Source organism: Limulus polyphemus, unplaced genomic scaffold (genome assembly GCF_000517525.1).
Source record: "Limulus polyphemus unplaced genomic scaffold, Limulus_polyphemus-2.1.2 Scaffold957, whole genome shotgun sequence".
Classification (NCBI taxonomy): Eukaryota; Metazoa; Arthropoda; class Merostomata; order Xiphosura; family Limulidae; genus Limulus; species Limulus polyphemus.
Genome location: NW_013666567.1, coordinates 34,515 through 40,916, shown reverse-complemented (window position 1 = coordinate 40,916; position 6,402 = coordinate 34,515).

Genomic DNA, 6,402 nt, shown 5'->3' with positions numbered 1-6,402 from the left:
TAACGGAATATGTTTGGGTCATTTACACAACCTCTTGTTGCCATAGCGACGAATAAATAATATTGAAAAGAAAAAAATCTCAAAGTTCACGCACAAACAAATAGTATCCAGAATTGACATGTCATGAGGCCTGTTAACCGCTTATATACCAGCGGTGTGTTTCTCGTGGGTTCTAGAACGATCGATAAGACTCAAGTCGCGATTAGTCTAGAAAAATCTATAGCCAGTGGTTGGCAACATTTTGAGCATAACGAAATTTGACCCGATTTCAATGAAAATGATTCACTTATGTAAAAGTACATATGACGTTTTGTGAAATATTTGTACGTGATGGAGAAAAATGGATATAATTTTCGAATTCAGCGTACATGAATTATTGTAGAACATGTACAAATTAAGACACTAAAATCCATCGCCTGTGTTATTATAACCGTCTTGATTGGGGAGTTATTCAGATAGAAAAAATCTTAGAATTTTAGAAATAAAATTTAAGTAGTTTAACAATATTTTTTTTTTCCAGATTCAGAATTTTGTTTTCTTTATGTTAAAATTTCCTCTCTACTATATTTATGGATTGTTTAACAAAACAAAAGTTGTTACAGAAAGACAATTTAACAAAGAGTCCAAAGAATTTAAACATATGAATGCATTGTGATTTTAAACATAACTGGTTCGTCAATTTATGTCAAGATCAAACCTACACTTTGTTAAAATCTTTTAACGTGCTTCTTTCATTTTTGGATTTGAGAAGTGATATTGACTGACGATAAGTATTACAATAAACATAAGACCCAAAGATTATTTTTCGTAAACTTCCCCATTTTTAATGTCCAAATACATTTATTTCGAAATGTCAAATTCTGTAAACATATCTAGAAACGCTGTCAGGGTGCTTGTAAATATTATTAATTATAATCCCTTCATATACACTACTTGAAGACAGTGCACACTATTAACGACCATCCGTTTTCTTTCAAAAAGCCCCCAGTGGCACAGCGGTATGTCTGCGGGCTTACAACGCTAGAAACCGGCTTTCGATACCAATGATGAGCAGAGAACAGATAGCCCATTGTGTACCTTTGTGCTTAATTTCAAACAAACAAAAATCTTTCAAAAAGTTGTGATATAGAACATCATAGTAATAGTTTTTAAAGTAGAATAAACACCGCTTCATTTACATAGATACCAAGAAACAAGTTCTACGTTGAAACTATATTACTCTGTAACATCAATGGCATCAGAGTCGAAAACAAAAACCAATAATACTCTATATACAATGTTGGCATTTTCTTTACTTTTGTACATTTGTGGCCCTCTAATGATTACTATGGGACTTAAAGTTTAATTGATTCTTTGGCTTTCGGACAAGTGAAGCTTTATGTCTGATGGACAGAAACTGTCTAAATAAAATGTAGATTTCAAAATGAAAGGGTTTTGGCGGTAAAATTGAAAGCTAAAGACGTAAATTTTAATAGTTGAAATTAATACTCTTTAAAAATAAAAACTGTTTCACGATATATGTTTCTCGCTAATTCAATACTACTGAACACTAGGAAAACGTAGTTATAGCACTTTGTAAAAATCATTGTTGTACTTGCTAGGAGTGGCTGCTTCTTGATTAATTATTACATTTCAAACTTACACGTATTTACATAAACGTAAGATGCTTTGCTCGAAGAACTACTACGTTTTGTTGTTAAAATACCGGAAGTGTCTCTAGGTGTTTAAGATTCGGGGTTCAGGCCCCTAGACGCGGAAATTTTCGGCGTTTCAGTATGACATCATTCATGGTTTTCTATTCTGATTTTTCAAAACACCAACTGGGGATTCGGGGGCACTGTCAAATAGAATCTAGGCACAGGCCACGTGTACCATTGCCTAGCAACGCCTATGTAGAATATAGTGGTTACGACAAACATGCATTGAATGGCATTTCAATAAAACCGAATAGCATTACGATCTGTCTAGAGAATGTTACAGTACCTTTTGCAATGTTCAACTGTTCTTTAACTGGGGCGCCTCTAAATGTTCGTATAATCAAAGTAACTTATATATGTGTTATCACCTACTTTTGAATCATTAAGCAAATTTTATATTGACCATCCTTGGAGAAAATATCGTTACGAATATTATAAATCAAACGGAACAAATCGCACTTGTCTAGATGCTAATGTCTGCTTCTACGTACAATGGGCTTGTAAAACACACAAGTAATTGACGTATGCTTTAACTGGTATACTTTCCAGATCCTTCCGATACCATTTGATCGTTTTGCATAAAAAGTTGATGTCTTTCAAAACGACTAGAAGTGGAAAGCGTGCTTCAAGGCGACAGCTTGGAATATATATATTTCTTATCTTCGAGTTTAAACTACTTTCCACATCTACACGATATTTTAGGTTGTGTGAGGTTGCTGCAGCACCGCGTTTTTACCATATAATGTACATTTTCTCAACACATTTTAATCAAATACAGGAGAAGAAATTTTCAATTTCTCACTCCAAGTATTTTTTTTGATATGCCGAAACTCTCCAGTGGTCTTTATACTTTACTACACTTGTAACGTATGAGCTGTATCAAATACCAGTAATAAAAGGTGTGGGAGGGATATTTTCTTAGCTGTCCAAGCTTTTATACTCTAAGTATTTTCCATTACTCGTCTAAATAGCGTGAACTTATGCTCTCGAAGACTGAAATAATCTGCAAATTGAGCTATACTAAAATTATGTAAATTTAAAGCTGAAGATAAAAAAAGAAAACGTGTTATCCGAATGAAAACTGAATGCAACAAAACGGGTATGCAAGTGAAAATCGCATGTTAAAGAATTCTCAAAACGTGGTATATAATAAAAATATAAAATTTTGTTAATAGTTAAGCGCAAAGCTACACAATAGGCAATCTTTGCTGTGCCCACCACGGGTATTGAAACACGATTTTTCGCATTACATATCCGCAGATCTACCTCCGAGCCATTGGGGATCCCACACAATGGGCTATTTGTGCAGTGTCCACGACAGAATCGAAACCCGATTTTTAGCGTTAAGTCCTCAGACGCACCGCTGAGCCACTGAGTGGCCTGCACAATGAACTAACAGTTTTTGCGTTATAGGCTTTCAGACTTATCGCTGAGCCACTGAGGAGTGATATGAAGACAGGATCTTAAAAGTGATATTTATATGAAACGCTATATGTAAATTAAATATATAGCTTTCAAATTGGTTGTTCATAGGCGATTGAATCAGGCAATACATTATAAGGCAATAATGAATTAAATATCGCATTACCGTTATCGGTCCAGGTTGTCAACTTATTGTCATAGCGGATAATGTCCATGGTAATAGCACCCAAATGCGCTGGGGGATATCCCATCTATCAGACAAAATCCAAACACTGATGTTAAACTAGTCAGCTGTAATGGAAAATAAAACAAGTGTACGAAGATTAAATAAGGCTACTAACCTGAGAGCTTACACCCACAACGTCTCAGCTTCTACTGCCTTTCACTGTTTTGGGAAGGCAATTACTCTTAAATATTTGAAAAGAAGTTCGTTCCCATTCAGTTTGTTTGCATGTTTGGAAGTAAGCACAAAGCTATCTGCGCTATCTGTGCTCTGCCCACCACGGGTATCGAAACCCGGTTTCTAGCGGTGTGAGTCCGCAGATATACCGCTGTGCCACTGGGGGGGCTCCCATTGGAATACCCACCGTTTGCATTTATACTTGTTCGTAAAAAGTAATATAACTGTTATAAATCCAGAAATGGAGTATATTTTTACATTGAATTTTAGTAAATTTAAATTTGGGTATAGTTATTTCATTATTTTTAAAATTATCAAACAAATCATTGGATTAAATATTTTAGGTCTATTTTAGTATACAATGTAGTAAAGTCATATGTAAAAATAGAAATGACTGTTTTTGAAGAATTTAAATTATTTAAACATTCCAAAAACTGGAATGTTATTTTTAATAATGCAAAAATAATTATTCTGGTTATTTGAAGACTGTGTTTTTAATTTTTCAAACAAGACATCTAGAATATTGTTAAGTACTGTGGAGACAGATTTAATAACTGTATTTAAAGAATTAGTAATAAATCTCAATTTCATGGGATTTGTGTTCAATTTGAGAATTGCGTATAAAAATGATAGATTTGTACAAGAATAATCTGTATGGATACTTCACTTTTAATGGCCATCTTTAAATTTGTAATATCGTTATTTTTCTTTAAAGTACTTTTAGTACTTGTAGTATTAATTTCATTAAATAAAATTTGTGCATACACCTTTTTACACAAAAACTAAAGTTACAGCCAGCTTTATCAATCGGGGTGATAATGAATTGTTTTGAATTTCTGTTATTTTATTCTCAAAGACATTGAAAGAAATATCTAATTTATATTGAGATAAATTTAGGGTTCTTAATCGGTTCTTTATGGAATTAATGAAATCTAATTTCCATTCACAAAAATAAACATGGCGTATAATGTATTGTTTACTTATTTTAATAATAGAAATATCAATATTTTTCTCTAAGTTTTCTAAGATTTCACATTTTTTGTGTGTTTGAAAATTCTATATTTAGTACCTTTCTTTAATATTGATTGTAATTCTTTATCTTTGACAACTTCTAAGTTTCCTGTAACTATATGATTATAAAATATATCTTTAAAACACTATTATTACAGTTAGAATGTAAGTTTTCAAATTCTATTTGATTAAATTCTTCAACGAATTTTTTATAGTTAAAGAAAAAGAGGTCCCATAGGTTTGTTATATTTAAACTGTCTATAGGTTGAAATGATTTTATGGTTTGTTTGTAGTTAAGCGCAAAATTACGCAGACGGCTATCTGTGCTCTGTCTAACACGGGTATCGAAACCCGGTTTCCATCGTTGTAAGTCCGCAGACATACCGCTGTAAATATATATCATCATAAACTATATGTTTAAAATCAATTACTATATAAGATTTCTCTGTTTTTTCTTCACTGAAAGGAGTATAAGTATACGATTCCATTTTAATCTAAATTTAATTAGATTTAGAATTAAATCTTTAACATGGATATTTTTAAATTCAAAGTTTAACAGATAATTTAAAAAATATTTGAGTTTCGCATTTGTTCATTCAAATACTCGTTTTATTAAAAGTTTCACCAGATTAACAGAACTGTTAAGAGCAGAATTTAAATTTCTACTAAAAAAAAACCCTTTCCAAATCAATCCATTTTTTCTTATTTCTACCTTTACCCCTAATTTTATTTTGTTTATTGCTACAAATATGTATTTGAAATAAATTTCTGATACAGGAATCTTTACTTATAGCAGTGCTGAAAAAAGAAACAACAACACGACATATAACGTAGCATGTGCATGATAGCTGAATATATATAAAATGCATAAAACTTGGTATCTAAATGATAACCCGATGATGAAAACAAAATGCTGGCATGTATATGGTGATTAAAGGTAAAAAAAGAAAAAGAAAAAAACACACAAAACGTGGTAAGTACATGATAACCTGATGATAAAAAATGCTAGCATGTATATTACGATTAAATGTAAAAAAAGAAAAAGAAAAAACACACAAAACGTGGCAAGTACACGATAACCTGATGTTAAAAAAGGGTAGCATGCACACAAAAACTAAAGATAACAAAAGCACAATAATTTTGAACACTTCACTACAAATTATGTGTTAGCATAATTTGTCTTTCAGGGTAGATTGTGGTATTTTTTTATTTAAATAAATAACAGGCTGCCAATATATCATGAGTTAGACTGCGCATATTTGGAAAATGGAATATATATTGAACTTCTATAATACTGAAACTCCAAGTTATTATGGAATGCAGTTATTAGTTTCTTATGTATTCAATATACTCAAAGTTACATTTTTCATTAGCGGCTTTATTTAGTTTGAAGTTTTTAGTTTAGAATTACTTAAACAAACGGTTCAATCATTACGTCATCCACCCAGCTTTAAAACCTTCACGATTAATGGTCTTTTAAACGTAAATATTTACATTTTCCATTAATCAGGTGAAAAAGTATTAAACAGTGTGAGTATTTAGAAAATAATTTGTAACATTTTACAATTTGGGAAAAAGATAAAACTTAAAATTGAAGAATATTATTTTCTACATCCAATTTGAATAACAGAAACTCTGATTTGCTCCAAATGAAAGTCCAACATAAAAATATCGTCTAGATAAAAAACCCTCTTACAACGCATCTTATATATATATTTTAATTTTATGAATGTCACAGAACAACAAAGATAACGTTGCACAGTTGATTAGAGTTACCATTATTCATAATGAAAGCGTGCGTGCGCGCGCGCACGCACACATGTATATATATATAGATATATATATATATATATACATAGAGAGAGAGATACA